Raw genomic sequence first — 18,138 nt, forward strand, 5'->3', positions numbered from 1 at the left:
ACTATTCATGCACACGTAAATGTAGTTTTCAGGGGGTTTTGAGGTTATAGGAAGCTTTAGATCACTCCCCTGAAGCTCGGAGAAGAGAGTTGAGGCATTTTGGACGTCAGGAAGCTAATGAATAGTGAGTTGTAGAGGTGGCCGGTTATTGTGGATTTTTCCGGTGAGATCCCATGAGTTTTAGGTCCTAAAACTAGTAAGGATTTGTTCTATTTGTCCTAAGCTTCATTTTGGTATAAAATTAATGTAATTTGGTTGAGAATTGAAAAAGATATTAAGGTTTTTCAAATTTCCAGTTTCCAACGACGGTAACCGGTGATTCGTCAGAGAAGAAAAGAGAATATTCCGTCGATATTGACAGAATATTCCTAATGGCAGCTAATGGCGTCAGGTTAATTTTAACAAAGTATTCTAATTTTTAGCAAAATATTCCTTAACGACGGTTAAGGATTCTGTCAGGGTTAGCCACGCGTGGGGGTGCGTTTGGCTGTGCCTTGTCCGGCGTGTGGCGGCACGTGGGACGTCGAAAAGGTTTTCTAAAAATATGGGGATGTACCTGAGGTTAAGTAGATCATGGTGGTATATTCAAATACCCCATTTGAGCAATGTATGAAAAGTTATTATCTAGTTTTGTTTATGTGCTTTAAATAACATTTATTCAGTTCTTTCGCATATAGGTGAGACTCATCCTGAGGAGGAGCGCCATCAATCGAGGCTTGAGGGCTACGACCCTTTGACATACTAGTGAGTGGGCTTTTGGTTTTCCGTATATACCTATATACTTGAGATTTTTTTCCCAGAAAAGGAATTTAAATGAATATATGTTTTAGAAATGTCGTGCAAGTATCTATCTATTTTAATTATGCATTAGTAGTTGCATACATTCATGATTGGTGCTGCGGACGCACAGTTAAGTGCCAGGTAAGTTCATGAATCAAAGGTATGAGATTGTTTCGGTTATGTGAGATATGTTGTAATGTATTAAGAGCTCATGAACCTGTACCCCGTTGTTAGTGCTCCCGCCAAGTGTTAGGGCACAGTCCTTCACGTGATGTTCACCTCCCGCACCATATGCTCACCTTGGATCCAAGTTAGGTGCACAAGCTTGTCGTGCATACCACTTTAGGTGAAAGATTAAGAGATCCGACATAACTTTTTGTGTCGTTTCCCACAGACGGCGCCAAATGTTGATGCACAAAATCGGATGGTCTTGGAACAACGTAAATCTGACCGTGAATTTGCAAGTAATGTAAATAACACAAGATGTATTGTGGTTCACCCCAAGGTTTGGGCTACGTCCACACTGATTGTATTGTATTTCTCTGTTGAAGAGGGAGAGAGAGAGCTTAGAGCTTAGAGGGTGTGAGGAAGCTTTTTCTTTGTGAGGGTGAGGAGGCCCTTTTATAGAATAAGGGCTCCTCCCCTAATTACATATTTGCCTATTCCTTTATTACATAATTACATTTAAGTCCCTCGAGTATTTATACGAGGTCTAAATACGAGGCCCTAAATATGGTATAAACAGTAGTCCCCCAAGTCTTCAGTCAAGAGAGTCTTTTGGCTGGAGACTTGAAATTCAGTCCATGTGTGGGCCGAAGTAACTAGATGTTGTTCTTGAACTGATGTTCTATATGAGGCAGTGCTCAATCTGAAATGACGCTCAACTAGAAGTAGCACACGTTGCGAGGCTGCTCGGCTCGTGGCTTATGTTGCCTTGGTTAGCTCGGCTTGCGGCGTTTGAAGGTAAGGGAGTCCCTTTTATAGAATAAGGGCTCACTCCTCAATACATGGATGATGGGTTATAGTTGATGCTCTCTAATGGTGGTGAGGGGAGTCCCTTTTATAAAATAAGGGCTTGCTCCTCAATACATAAATATGGGTTCGGAGTGATGCTCACGGCGAGACGGTTGCTCAGCTGGCGGCGTTGCTCTCTAATGAAGGTGAGGGAGTCCCTTTTATAAAATAAGGGCTCGTTCCTCAGTACATGAATAATGGGTGCTCTCTAATGAAAGTGAGGGAGTTCCTTTTATAGAATAAGGGCTTGCTCCTCAATACATAAATATGGGTTCGGAGTTGATGCTGGCGGCGAGGCGGTTGCTCAGCTGGCGGCGTTGCTCTCTAATGATGGTGAGGGAGTCCCTTTTATAAAATAAGGGCTCGCTCCTCAGTACATGAATAATGGTCTAGAGTTGATGCTGCTCTAATGATGGTGAGGGAGTCCCTTTTATAAAACAAGGGCTCGTTCCTCAATACATAAATAATGGGCTAAAGTCCCCCAAGTATTTTTCATGAGGCCCAGTTGAGGCCCAATATATGGTACCTAATGTAGTCCCCCAAGTCTTCGGTCAATAGACGCTGTTGGCTGGAGACTTCAAATTCAATCCATGTATGGGCTGAAATGGCGGTTGTTCGGAGACGGTCTTTGTAGACCATGCACTGAAGCTTTGTAGGTGAAGCTTTGCAAGTGAAGCTTTGAAGCTGGAGCTCTGTAAATGAAGCTTTTGAAACTAGAGCTTTGTAAATGAAGCTTTTGAAGCTAGAGCTTTTGTAAATGAGGCTTTTGAAGCTAAGGCTTTGTAAATGAAACTTTTGAAGCTGATTGTCATGAGTGATGCTCATGAATGTTTAATTGACATGAGTGATGCTCATGAATGTTTGTTTGACATGAGTGATGCTCATGGATGTTAACATGAGTGATGCTCATGAATGTTAACATGAGTGATGCTCATGAATGTTTATGTATGATTGATATGAGTGATGCTCATGAATGTCTATGTACGAATGACATGAGTAGTGCTCATGTATAATTTTGAAGTACTGGGTGTACTTTTGATCACCTGGTTGGTGACATAAATGGCTAATTGCCAAATTATTTTAGAGTACGGTTTGTACATTTCATCACCTGGTTGGTGGTATGAATGGCTGGTTGCCAAATGATATTGGAGTACGGGTTGTACATTTCATCACCTGGTTGGTGGTATGAATGGCTGGTTGCCAAATGATACTGGAGTACGGGTTGTACATTTCATCACCTGGTTGGTGGTAATAGCGGCAGGTTACCGAATAATTTTGGAGTACTGGGCGTACTTTTGGTCACCTGGTTGGTGCTATTTTGGGCTTATGGACCTTCGACATGCCAGCCCATTTATTTTGGGCTTTGCCCTTTTTTTTTTTTTTTTTTTTTTTTTTTTTTTTTTTTTTTTAGTTTCTGATGGGGTTTATACATATTACCCTCTGATTGGGTTTATACAGATGTCTCCGAAAGATAACAAAAATAAATTACATCATTCAAAAAATAAATCTGACCCTTTGCTTAATGGGTCACACCCATAATCTTTTTTTTCTGCGTGCCATCACTACTGTAATTATGTCTGCTTCTTTTTATCTTCTTTTGGCTTTTGCTTTCCTCTTTTGCTTTTCTCTTTTGGCAGATGGCAGACAACGCCAAAACGGAATAATAATGGAATTATTGTAAGAGTGCTTGTGGTATTCGCAGGAGATGGGATCTGGGTCCGCAGCTGTCCCGACCGTGAGAATCTTCGTCTCAGTGGTGATGAGTATCTCTGCTTTCTTATTCTCTCTCTCTCATTGTCTTTTGATGCTCAAGTATGATGGGCTTTTCGATTGCAGTGGAAGAAAGAGATGACCCATGATCGGAACATTCCAGCAGAGGCCATCGCCGTCGTACCAGACACTCCCATACGCAATTCGACTTACAAAGCTCCCTCCAAAACCGAGAACAACTACCCAACGCGCACAGATCCCACACTGGTAACAAGAAAGCAATTTGGAGGGCAATATCGTCCGGAACGTGGAGGGGAAGAAAAGAGCCCATCGGGCTTTGGGTCCTGCGAGTTGAGTTTGGTGAGGTGGTCTTCTACCAACCTTGGATTTGGAGGGCTTTGGTTTCCTTAACAACGAACTGAAGCAGAGAACCAGAAAACAATGGAACCGTTTTCTCGTCTTTCGCTGGAGATTTCAAAAGGAAGTTTGCTCTCTGAATCAGCTTGCAAATTATGGTGTTCGCATCTCTCACTTTCTCAAGCGTCAAAGTATCGCTCTTGGGGTTCGCATCGGCTTTGAATGAAGCATCTTCCCTGTAACTTGCGAGTTGGGATATTAGATTGGCTTCCAGTGAAATGACTTCTTGTGTTGCTACTTGTTCAAAAACAGATTGAGAGTTCCCAAGCCATGAAGTGAAACTTGGAGGCATGACATAAGAGTCGAGATTCACCGCCTCTAATACAATTGATCATGCTGCCCGTATATTTAAGGGAAGAAATGAGAGAAATGGACCTCCCACCGCTCTCTGACCTGTGCCAAAATTGAGGAGAGAGAAACGGGGTTGCGGGGGAAAGAGAGAAAGAGAGAGAACTTTAGGGTTTTCTGGGAGCGTGATCTGGTGAGGTCGGGCTCAGATATGGTGAATTAGGTGGTTCCCATCTCGCCATGGCTGAGAGACATGGGAGAAGAGGGAGCAGAGGGAGCAGAGGGAGTCGGCGACATGGTGATGCCGATGCCGAACGTGCACAGCGCGGAGCTCGTGAACATCATCGATTTCTGTACCAAAAACCCAACCTCTGCATCGGAAAGTAGAGCACGATGAGGCGTGGAGGAAGGAGCTGAGGAAAATTAGCACTGATTTCGTCAGGGAGTTAACAACTGACCGCGTGATGGAGCTGATCCTGGCTGCCGACTTCTTGCACGTCGATTTATTGCTGGAAGTGCTGAACCAGACCGTGGCGGATCGAATCAAGAACAAGAACGTCGAGCATATGAGGAAGTTGTTCGGCGTCGAGAGTGATTACACGCTTGAGGAAGAACAGAAGCTTTGCGAGGAGTATGCTTAGGCTTTTGAAAGACATGTCGTTTTCTGATGGATTCACGAAGGTGGGTTTGGAAAATAATTAGTGGTGTTTGGGTTTTGGGGAGATTTTGTTGTGATTTTTTTTTCTTCTGGGTTTTGTCAAATTTTGCAGATCCACGGAGGAGGAGGTGAAAGATTAAGAGATCCGACATAACTTTTTGTGTCGTTTCCCACAGACGGCGCCAAATGTTGATGCACAAAATCGGATGGTCTTGGAACAACGTAAATCCGACCGTGAATATGCAAGTAATGTAAATAACACAAGATGTATTGTGGTTCACCCCAAGGTTTGGGCTACGTCCACACTGATTGTATTGTATTTCTCTGTTGAAGAGGGAGAGAGAGAGCTTAGAGCTTAGGGGGTGTGAGGAAGCTTTTTCTTTGTGAGGGTGAGGAGGCCCTTTTATAGAATAAGGGCTCCTCCCCTAATTACATATTTGCCCATTCCTTTATCACATAATTACATTTAAGTCCCTCGAGTATTTATACGAGGTCTAAATACGAGGCCCTAAATATGGTATAAACACATGAGATTCTCGGGAAGGAGGCTGGCTGTTGGGGCATGAGATGACCACCATCTGGGATACCATGCTAGGAAATTAATTGGAAACTTTTATCAAAAGTAACAAACCATGAATGACTAAAGTCTTCTGTTTGATGAAGGAAAATGTTAGACTAATCGTCGATATACTCAAAAGAATTGTATTTGTTATTAGGAATAAGAATATGCTGAGAATGAAGAGGTTTGGATTGGTAAAGGGGGAATCGCCATTCTCTTTCTGTTAGGAATTTTCTAATGTGAATTACAAGATTTTTTTGGCATGAGTTGTACTAAAAATTGGCTTAATAGCAATGGATTCGGTCTCATTGAGGATGGCTTGATAATATTTGAGGATTTTATGAGGTGCATTTGGTAGATAATGGAAATTGACTGGGAATACCGTCTTGGCTATTTTGGCTGGTGTTTGTTCCTGGGAAATATTGGGGGGTATGCTGAAAAGGTATTCCTTGGGTGATTTATTAACGTATGGAGATGTTTTAATATAACTAATTGATGGATTTGGAGAAGATGGGTAGTGGGATTAAAAAGGATCATACTGACTAACTAATACCGTTTGGTAGTTTGGCCTTGGTGTTTGGTAGTTTGGTCGGAAATTTCCTATTGTGGATCCTAAAGGAGTGAATCGGTTGGTCATGGCAAAGGCTGATGCGGAATCGGGAATAGATTTCTGTTTTCGTTGTGGTAAAGTGGCTGGAAGTCTTCTTTAATTAGGCTTTTGTTCTGACATTCTTCCCCTGCAAAAATTCTCTTGTTAGGAAATCGGGGATGCTATTAAGGCTGCCTTTAATGTATTCCATATCAAAATAAAAAATGCTTAATATGGCCTGCCACCGTGCAAAAATTTGTTTTGATGCAATGTTTTGAAAATCTTTCTGTAAAACATGTTTTGCAGATTTGCAATCGACACGAACTAAAAATTTTTGATTTAATAAATCATCTTTAAATTTGCTAATGCATAATACAATGGATAATATTTCTTTCTTAATAGTACTATAATTATGTTGTGCTGGATTCCATATTCCTCAATGGAAGTGAATAATTTGTTCAGGAGATCCGGAAGAGATTGATTGCTTGAGGATACCATTATAACCGATATCACATGAATCAGTTTCAACTATTTTAAATGAGTTGGGAGTTGGAATGTCAAGACAGGGCAATGGCTTAACATATGATTGGATATGTTTAACAATAGAAGTGTGAATGGGAGACCACCATGGAGGATTATCTTTGAGACGATAAAATAGAGGTTTACATTGTTGTCGAATGTGAGGATAGAATTCTGAAACATAGTTTAATGATCCAAGGAATCTCTGTAACTGGGTTTTGTTAGTAATCTGATCTGAGAATTTATCAGCAAATTGGATAACTCTATCTATGGGTTGAATGGTAGACCGATGAATATTGTATCCTAAGAACCTAATCTTAGTCTGAAGCAGTTTAATTTTTAATGCATAAACAAGTAAACCATTGGACTTGGTTATTCTAGCAAACAAATGTAAATGTTTCCAATGTTCATCTATAGACTTTGAATAAATAAGAACATCATCAATATAAATAATCGAAAAATGGTTATACTGATTAAAAATCTCATTCATAATATTTTGAAATTCACTTGGGGCATTCTTGAGGCCGAAAGGCATTACAGTCCATTCATAATGACCGAAAGGTGTTACAAAAGTTGTTTTGTATTTATCAGATTCATGTATTTGAATTTGCCAAAAACCTAATTTCATGTCAAACTTTGAAAAAATAACTGCTTGAGAAAGCCTTTTTATCAAATCTCTTTTGTTGGGAATTGGATACCGAATCCATTCGAAAACTTCATTTAAAGGTTTATAGTTAATAACTAATCTAGGAGTCCCTTTTTCTAATTCTGCGTTTTTCTTGACATAAAATGCATGGCTTCTTGACTCATTTGGATAAGTCTGGCTTTGGTTGGAATTTTTTATTCATTAAACTCCTTTATATAAGGAAGTTTAACAATGTGTTGTTTGTGGTGCCAAAAGGCATTAGGAATATCAAAACAGATATCATTAACAAGTTTCTTTTGAAAATTGTTAATAGTTTCTAACAAAGACCTATTTGTTAGTTGTTCTTCAATTCGTTTGTGATGAATTTCTTCTTTTAAGAAATTAATGTGTTGTGACTTATTAGTAATCATACTAATGGTTTTTGATATATTATTTTTCTGTAAGTGTCTTAATTTTTTGAGATCTGTTTCCAAGCAGAACTCAAATGTGATTTTCCGTTCTAAGATTCTAGTGGTAATCCGATTATGATAAACCTTAAAAGGATATATAAGAGCTATAAAAGGAATACCTAATATGACTGGATTTGAAATGTTTTTCTTAATAAAACAAATGGGGTTTTAAAACAAATATTGTTTTGACAAACATGTGCTTTAGGTATTTCATATTTTAATTGCATTGATGACTGGTTAGCAGCACTAAGTATTTCTGTTGACTTATGAAAATACTTGGTAGGAATTAATCCTTCTCGAATACAATTCAAGTCTGCCTCGGAATCAATCAAAGCAATTGTTTCTAAATGAAAATCTTCAATTATTATCTTAATTTTAGAATACCATTTCTGGATTCTTATCTTCTCTAAGAGACCTAAGACTAAGTCTTGTGTTGAGTGTTTGCTAGACTGAGGATCTGAATTGTGATTAGAAGAGGAACTACTGCATTCTTCTTCTTTGATGAGTGCTTGTGTTTGAATTTTACTAAGATGAGTACGTACTTCTAAACTTTCAGATTTTAAAAATTTAATCTCATCTTTGATTTTATTAATTTCTCTTTGGAGGCCTTTAACTGTGATTTCTTTCTTAGACTTATCGAACCTTTCCAAGGTTGTGCTAAGAGAGATTTTTGGAATTTGTTGGGATTGGCTAGTGCTAGGTTCTTCTGGAGAAACTAATTTCTTTAGTTTCCAAAGGTAAAAGGATTTTAATTCTGGGTCATCGACTTTGCTAATTAATTCAATAAGAGGATTTTCTTGTTCTTCTTGTTTGTTGAGTAATGAAATCTTGTTATTGCAACATGTATCAGTATAGCCTATTTTAATATTGGGTAATGAAAGACTACTTGAGGAATTGTTTTCAGAAGAGGACAATTCCAAATCATCTTCTGATTGACTGTGGTCTGTGTTTCTAAGTTCTAAGACTTGGATTAACTAAAGTTTCTCTTCCTTAGAGATCTTTAATTGATTAATCGTTTGCTTGACTCGACATTTATTGGCATAATGGCCAAATTTGCCACATTTGTAGCATTTTCCTTTTTTGTTTTTGGGGAAAAATTTCCTTGTGAGTTTTCTTTTTGACTTATCAGTCTTGAGTTTTTCATAAAACTTGTTAGTTTCAAAGTTTTTGTTTTTAGATTTGTATTTGTTGTATCTAGGGTTTTGTCTGCTTGAGTATCTATTGGGATACTTGCTATAGACTTGTGATTGTTTCTTTTTATTTGATGGAGCAATATGAGGTAGTCCATATTGTTCACAGAATGTTCCTAATTCATACTTAGCGATGGATTTATCTTTGTTAACTTGTTTTGAAATTTTCATATCTATACACATTTTCAATCATTCTTTCTGAATAATATTAATTATATTTCCATAAGTAAGGGTATGATATGGTATGACACCGTCTTCATTAACTAAGACATTTCTAATTTTATGAGCAAAGAGGTTTGGTAATCCATTAATAAATTTTTCTTTCCAAAATGGTTGATTACTATCTTCTCTAAGCATGACTCTAGACATGAATACATCATTGTACCATCTAAAGTCGCTTAGTGTAGGACATCTTAAATTACTAAGTTGATCATGAATCCTAGAAGTGACATTACTAGGTGTTCCTATAAAATGTTATATGATTATGAAGAGCAATGCGTTGACTGCGTCAGGGACGCCTTGTCCTATTTGTTCATCGAAGATGGGTATTCCTTCTTCATCTCTTTTGACTGTGTGTTTTATTTCATTTCTGGATTGTTTAGTGAGATATTTCTCCCACCAAGAATGAAGCATTCCAATAAATCCAAGGTCCAAAAGGTCGACTACTTGTGTTTGGTTGAGATTATGATTGGTGATATAGCTATTAGCAACCATAGAGATATGTTGGAGTTTGTTTAAAAGTTCTTGTTTTGATAAGCCATCTATATTCCATTCATAGAGTTTATCAAAAGAGATAGAAAACTGATTTTGAATGTTTCTTTCTTCAAATTGAATATCAAGCGGAGTAGATCTAGGATACCAGTTTTTTGTGAGGGATGTTGGATTAACACGTTTGTTGGTAATCCTTTTGAGTTCAACGTTTTGAAAAGCTTGTTCCACTTTCTTTATGGAATCTGTGTCAGTTTCGTTTTCTGAATCTCATATTGTAGAAATTGTTTCTACATGAGACTCATCTTGATTTTGTAAAATATTGACTTTTTTTTCTTGTTTTAGTTGTTGTAACATTTGGTCTATTTTTTGACTTGTGGACATTGTCTTTAAAGCGATTATGCTAGAAGAGGATTCTGGGAAGTTGATTAATGGTTTTTCTTTGTGTATTGGTTTTGGTTGAGAAATTTTATCTATCTTTGTTTCTATTTTAGCTAATTGTTTTCCTATGGTATGTAGACTCTGGTTAGTAAAATTATTTTGTTCAATAACTGGTTTAACTCCTGCATCCTTCTTGGGTAACTTAAAAGGAGTAGCGGGAATTTGTGTATTGGCAGTTATGATGAGAATTGTTTCTTATGGGGGATGGTTGGAAGAGACAATAGTTTTGTCTTCTTTAAGCCAATTTTCTTTGGTTATTACCTTTAATTTATTTGCAGATTCATAGTACTTTTCAACATAATCGAAGAAAAATACTTCAAATATGTGGGTTTCCATGAAATTAGTCCATTCTTTGTAAAATTCCAATTTTTGTTCTTTTGTATATTTATTTCTGAAAATGTTCCTTCTGGGAATGTTTTCTGTGGCTTCAATATCAGCATTGAGCCTTTTCTTATTCCATTTGAAAGGTTTGTTTAAAACTAAAAGTTGATGATTAATCTGACCTGCTTCGAAATCAGATTCTGCTGGAGAAGTTTGTTCTCCTTGATCTTGGGTAAGAGATTGGTATCTCTTAAATCATTAATTAATTCTTGTTGGGTGACGGATGAACTAGTGTCTATCGCTTTTAATTTTCTATTGGCTAATGAATTGATTAATTCTTTACTTTCGTTGATCAAACACCAATCTAAAGGTAGACTGATATCTGACCATCTAATGGTTCTGGGAACTTTGATGTTCGCATTTCGTTGGTTGGTTTGGATTAAGAGTGTATGATCTCTAGGACTTTTGGTTAAGGCCTGAAAATTCATATTTGTGCCAGTGACTTTGTAGTAAACCCTATATAGTGCCAAAGGCTGTGTTCCTTCAAGGATTTGATATCCTGAAGTTTTGATATTTAATGTGAGTGCTTTTAGCATATGAGGATCTGAAAGACTTATGGTAAGGTTTGGGAAACAATCAAAATGGATAGGTACATTATAAAGACTGGATTCGATCATACCAAGTATGCTATCACTGAAGTTAGTGAATGTAGCATCTCGGAGACATAACAAAATAAAGGTATTAAGGCCTCTACATGTTAATGGTTTTATAGCAATTTGAACTACGCTGATGCGGATATAGTTATGACCATCTTTTCTGTGTTTTAATTTGTTCTGAAGAAAATAATTGACAAGTTTCATGTTCTTTACTAAGAGCATAAGCTTTTCCAACTATCTTAACATGATGTTCACTTCTAAATGAGGCTACTGACCATTTCTTTTTGTAAATATTTTTACTTGAAACCTTGGGGATATTCCAATCTCCAAAGTCAACATTGTCATCAGTTTGAAAATCAAGTTTTTGTTCTTCATTAACAATATATGAAATTGTGCCTAAACTGGATCTAGAGCTAGTGCTGGCCATTGAATTAGATCTAAATAATCTACTCATGAAGTTCATAATACAGGCAAACAAAATACTAAAAACTTAAATGTGTCATCTTCCTCGCGTATTAGCTAAACTCTTTCCCCGCTCATGTGATCCGCTCATGCCTCTCCTCGGACTTATTGTTTGGAACACGCCTTACTGTTTGGTTGGGGAGTCGAACAAACATACTTAGAAGATTAATAGATAAGATAGACTGTAAATTGGAAGACTGAAAATGAACCTGACTTGCAAATTAAGAAGATGCTAATGCAATTACCACTCACTTGGCTCTGATACCAAATGAGTGCAGAGCGACTATCTACTGATGATGGTAGAAATTATGTGGACAATTACACACACACACGTGGATGATGAGTTCCCGAAAACAAAAAGAGTTGTTCACAAGACGCATGCTAGCTATGGAGCTAACTGGTCTTTGTGGGGATAACCCTTATACGACAGCAATGTGATCGATCGTGAGTTGTTTTCTTGTCTTATATAGCATTGCTGCTGTGGTGGTAAGAAAGAAGAACTTGAGGGCAAAGAAAAGTTGAAGCCCCATTGAGATTATGATATGATATATATATATATATATATAAACACAACCCTTGTAGACAAACAAAGTTCCTACAAAATTTCCACAAAATTTTTCCCAAACGTAAAAAAAAATATTAATTGCAGGCATAGTTATCATATTTTGTGCTCTTCTAGTTTTTTGGCATTTGACAGCCAAATTATGAAATTTTTTGTTTCTATTATCATTTTTTGTTTACAATCATTTATCGATCTTTTTTGTCATATCACACAAGCAAATTGATAGACAACAATAGCCCATGGCCGGCTCTGCCAAAAGTGTGCTAGTGCTGCCACAAATTGAATGGTAGCTGGGATTTTGAGTCACGCTTGAACCAAGAAAGTAGGAAAGAAAAACTGTAGTCCTACTACACTATTGCCAACGTGAAAAGGAGAAGAAATTGAAGGTTTCTGCAGATACGCTGATTTATTCGGATTCAATTAAACTCATAACTTGCTGACCTTAAGTTATAAAGGCGATAAGTTACATGGAAACTGGCCGGAACATGCCATTTTATGTGGTAGATGTTAGCCTTATAAGGTTATACAATTAAAACACAATGAAGGAGTGACTGACCTGATTCCAACGACAGGCATGGAAGTCGAACAAGAAAAGAAGCAAGGCACGACAACACCAAGATCCTCTATAAACACCTAGCCGAATACAAAAACTCTATGGGAAGCATTATGTTGTGTGTTCTAGGGCTTATAGGGACCGGTGTTTTATATAGGCTAAAAGTTAGGGTTTCCATCCATAAAGGAAACCTAAACTTACTTTATTAGCCTCCAAGTCAAGTATCATAATCATATTCAATTAAGGATTCCATCAATCCTATTTCCAATATAAGACACCTTATATAGGATTGATATCTTTAAGAGATCAAATTACAATTAACATTATTCTCCAATATTACATTCCTATTACATGTAGTAGACCATTAAAGGTTGATTTATATTGGGTAAATCCAACAGTAGACGGTAATCAAATTGTAAAAATTATTCCGTTTAGCAAAAATTTAATTACTCTTATCACTTAGAAATATGTAAATGATCTCAATAGTAGATTTTTAAGCTACTCTTCTCCTAATTACAACTCCTAATTAAGCATGTTACCAACATATTGATCAAAGATTTTTCCTTTGCACATGACTTGGAGATTACAAGAATACCATCTGAACAATCATTCATACATGCATAGAGCAATTAGTAAACTACCTCATTGCTTAACCCTTACCATCTGAGGAGGTTGAAGAATTTGCAGCATCCACAGGAGCTTTGGCCTCCATTTCTCTCAGAGGCACCAAACCAGTTGACGGAGCAGCTACGTTATCCGATCCGGTTGCCACCGCTGCCTCTCTGAACATCTTGTAAATATCACTTTTGTAGAATTTTCTTGTCCTAATTACCAAAATAAAAGAAACATGGCTCCCGAAAAATGCCACTGCAGCCATTATTATGAAAGCCAATTTGTAGCATTGCGCACTCCCACACAACTTAAGCCCTCCCATGGTTTTCTAGTCCTTCCCAAAGCCTTCATTTGGTTCAAGGCCTCCGCGTCGTATAAATTTCCAGCCACTTTAACATTGACAAGGTAAGCCCCAGTAGGGCTAGCAGCACCACCAACATTGATCAGAGTGGCGTAGTACTTGAGGCCAAAGATTTCCGATATGATGGTGAAAATCAACGGCCATTGTGCCCCAAAATAGAACCCGATGATCACCGAGGCAAAGTAAAGAGAATTGGGGACGCGAAAGGCTATAAGAAGATGGCCAACGCATGACAAGAGAAGCACAAAAGTGAGCATGAGGGGGCGAGGGAAATTGTATTTTTTCAAAAGCACTTCTGAGGAGAAGCCGGAAGTGACTCTTCCGAGGTAATTCCACATACTCACCAGAAATATGAAAGTGCTTGTGCTGTCAGTTGGGTAGCTTAATGAGCTCCCAATCTGACCCAAGTTGTCGATGGAGGTTAAAGTGCAGCCTACACCACAACTTGTGGCAAGGAACAAGATCAGCATGTCAATGCTGAAAACTTCTTGCAGTATGGTGTAGTCCTCACCTCTATTCGGCGGGCTGAAAACTGCTTGCCGTATGCTTCGTGTTTGTCAAGACTCTGCAGCAAGTGACAGGGCTACTTGAACAGGAGGAGAAGGAGCTGGCATTGGATTCTCAGCTACTACTTTGAGCTCAGATTGATCGTCCAACACTCTTATTTTACTCTTCCGGATCTTCAATTCTTCAAATATAACAACGCCGATGGGTAGAAAGAGTAACACAATTACAACTGAAGCACTTCCGATGTACTCAATTCTTGAAAACTTCAGCTTGTGCTCTATAATAATTATAGCCATGAGAAACCCGGCTAAGCCGAGAGTAATGTAGAGAATATTGTAAAAAACCTTGAGCTCATTCCGTTGTCTGACGAACTTTATCAACCGAATAATCGGAAGAAACACCAACGAAACAGCAGCCGGAAGCCAGCCAATTAACAAAATCAGAGACTTTATGTCGTTTCCATAGAAAGCATGGAATAGCTGTGTGATAATTGCACCACTGAGGCCAACAAGTCCCTTCAAAATCCCCAAAACACTGCCTCTACTTTCCGGGAAATTCTTCACACAGCTCACCACCACGCCAGTGTTTGCAAACGTCTGTGAATTTACGCCTATGCTGATGTACAAACACATGTGCCACACTCGTGGCTTCGATGTCCGACCACCGCCAGCCATATCATGAAGTACCCGAAAACATTCTTCAGCGCGCTGAGTAATAGGACCACCCACGGCCCTGTGACCTCATTGATGAGCCCGGCTATGATGCCGACATTGCCTCCCAAGTCTTTGAAGAAGCTTAGCAGATTGACTGTCGTTTGATCATAGCCTAAAGAGGTTCTGACATCGTTTGAGTAGAGGCCGAACATGTACGTTGCGCCGGACATGGATAAGATTAGCATTGATGCAAAAACCACGAACCATCTGCCATGGAGAACTTAAAAGCCAAAGCTCCTCATCCCCTTGTTCCCAAAACCAGAATTGAACTCAGCCGCCACCATTTTTTTCTCTTCTTTCTGGATAAGAATTTCCAACACTCTGAGGTTTTGAGGTGTAGCAGTATAGTGTATCTATATATATAATATAGGGTAAATTCCACTTTCATACCTCAGGTTTGGGTTCTATTTTAATTCCTTACAACATCTTTAAAACATTTCATTTTCATACCTTAAGTACTATTTTATTTCAAAATAATACATCCATTATGTTGATGCAAAACTAAAGGTCTTGGTACAACGTAAATCCGACCGTGAATCTGCATGAAATGTAAATAACACAAGATGTATCGTGGTTCACCCAAAGGTTTGGGCTACGTCCACACTGATTGTATTTCTCTGAGAGTATTTGTGAGGGAGAGAACCTCTAAATATGAGAGGGGATGTGAGAGGGGTGAGAAGGCTCCAGAATTCGCCTCCCCTAATTGTGAGGGTAAGGGGTCATTTTATAGAATAAGGACTCCTCACTTATTACATATTTGCCCCTTCCTTTATTACATAATTACATTTAAGTCCCTCGAGTATTTATACGAGGTCTAAATACGAGGCCCTAAATATGGTATAAACAGTAGTCCCCCAAGTCTTCAGTCAAGAAAGTCTTTTGGCTGGAGACTTGAAATCAGTCCATGTGTGGGCCGAAGTAACTAGATGTTGTCTTGAACTAATGCTCGATATGAGGCGGTGCTCAATCTGAAATGATGCTCAACTAGAAGTAGCACACGCTGCGAGGCTTTTCGGCTCGTGGCTTATGTTGCCTTGGTTGGCTCGGCCTGTGGTGTTTGAAGGTGAGGGAGTCCCTTTTATAGAATAAGGGCTCACTCCTCAATAGATGGATGATGGGCTAGAGTTGATGCTCTCTAATGATGGTGAGGGAGTCTCTTTTATAGAATAAGGGCTCGCTCCTCAATACATAAATGATGGGCTAAGTCCCCCAAGTATTTTCGTGAGTGCTTTCTAATGAAAGTGAGGGAGTCCCTTTTATAAAATAAGGGCTCGCTCCTCAGTACATAGATAATGGGCTAAGTACCCCAAGTATTTTCCATGAGGCCCAGTTGAGGTCCAATATATAGTACATAATGTAGTCCATCAAGTCTTCGGTCAATAGAGTATGTTGGCTGGAGACTTCAAATTGAATCCATGTATGGGCCGAAATGGCGGTTGTTCGGAGGCGGTATTTGTATACCCTGCACTGAAGCTTTGTAGGTGAAGCTTTGCAAGTGAAGCTTTGAAGATAGGGCTCTGTAAATGACGCTTTTGAAGCTAGAACTCTGTAAATGAAGCTTTTGAAGTTGATTGACATGAGTGATGCTCATGAATGTTTATGTTGATTAACATGAGTGATGCTCATGGATGTTGTCATGAGTGATGCTCATGAATGTTAACATAAGTGATGCTCATGAATGTCGACATGAATTATGGTCATTAATGTTTATGTATGATTGTCATGAGTGATGCTCATGAATGTTTAGGTATGAATGACATGAGTAATGCTCATGTATAATTTGGATTACTGGGCGTACTTTTGATGACCTGGTTGATGCTATTTTAGGCTTATTGGCCTTCACTCTCCACACAACATTCTAGCCCATTTATTTTGGGCTTTGTTGTTTTTTTTTTTTACCCACTAATGGGGTTTATACATATTACCCTCTGATGGGGGCTTATACAGATGTTTCTGAAAGATACGAAAAATAATTTACACCATTCAGAAACAAGAAAAGTAAATCACATCATTCTGGTGGGGTGTTTATTCCTTACTTTTGCAGTGTCCCCATGTGCCTCCCTTTTGCTTTCTCTTTATTTCTCCCACTCCATTTCTGCTTTTCTTTTTCTGCTGCATGGTCATGTCCCCCACATCACCATTTTTAGTGAAAAAGAATTCATATGAATCATAATTGATACCACATTCATCTATATCCCCAGAGGTGTAGGTTGGGCCCAAACGTTTCTACTTTTCCATGTCCCCAATAAAGTAGTCTTCCATGTGCTCTCGAGGAGAGCCTCTCTTTTTCTTTTTCTGCTGTCTGAAATATTCTCTTTTCACTGCATGATATTTTTGCTTTTGCTTTCTCTCCGTTCACTGCATGTTCTCCCGTGTGAAGTTATCATTGGAAAGCTGGGAGATTGGGACGCTGAGGGTAGCTTCCTGGGAGATTGGGACATATATGAAGCACTGTAGCTCTTCAAAATCTGCAGGATGAGCTAGGAACTAGACGTGGATGAAGGCTGATCCGTTGAGGGCTTCGAGCAGGGCTTGGTTTTTTGTGCATCACGTAGAAGCTGCCTGATAAGCTTTCATAGACTGATCAGCAACCTCTTTCTTGTCATCACTAGTCTTAAACTCTGCCAAGTAGCGATAATAATCTCCTTTCATTTTGTAGAAAAACACAGTGGACTCAAAAGTGGTGCACGAGGGAATGAGATACTCATCGATAACCCTCATGATACCGCTGCAAATGCTAGACAGCTCAGACTCAACCTTTTTTCTGTACTCCTTGATACGGCTCACATGCTGATCGTTGTTTCACAGCTCGGGAAGGTTGCTTCACTGCCTCTTTCGGACTATGTGCGGGTTTGCTCAGCATCTCCTGAGGTAAAAGTTTACTGAAGCCAGCAGTGTCGCCAATATGTCCTGGTGCAATATCATTCACTCAAATGCCAAGCTTCTTGTAATGCTAGCGACGGCTATTCGGGCTCCGCCGGTTCGATTTCGAGCTCCAAAATGACGGGTTCGACATGATAACAACAAGTTTATTATAAACTCATCGGAAACCAATTTTCCCTGATTCACAACCTCCGTAAGCTGAAGAGCGAAGGGGCCGGAGGCAGCCTGCTCGTGGCAGACGAGATCTCCGGTGGAGATGTGAAAGACGCCAAAGAGGTGGCAGAGGTGGAAGGCGTACGCCGGGGCAGCTGAGGAAGACCGACTGGAGGACGAGGAATCTAAGAGGATGAGGCTGCCGTTTGAAGATGAAGGTGGTGCAGTTGGACCAGCGGCGAGTTGGGTCGGGTTGGCCAGCCAAAACGGGTTCGAGGAAGGCACATGGAGGAGAGCCAGAAATAGTTGGGTTTTGGGTCGAACCGTTCCTCGTTCCCACAGAGAGTTCTGGAAGTCTGCAAACTTCCATGTACAGCGTTCCGCACC

At 39.1% G+C, this 18,138-nt stretch overlaps 1 pseudogene; it reads right to left on the reverse strand.

Annotated features, from left to right (window-relative positions):
- Positions 1-12,952: 12,952 nt before the first annotated feature.
- LOC126619495 (uncharacterized) lies at positions 12,953-14,936 on the reverse strand (annotated as a pseudogene).
- Between the last annotated feature and the right edge of the window lie 3,202 nt (positions 14,937-18,138).

The sequence above is a fragment of the Malus sylvestris genome, chromosome 4 (genome assembly GCF_916048215.2).
Source record: "Malus sylvestris chromosome 4, drMalSylv7.2, whole genome shotgun sequence".
Classification (NCBI taxonomy): domain Eukaryota; kingdom Viridiplantae; phylum Streptophyta; class Magnoliopsida; order Rosales; family Rosaceae; genus Malus; species Malus sylvestris.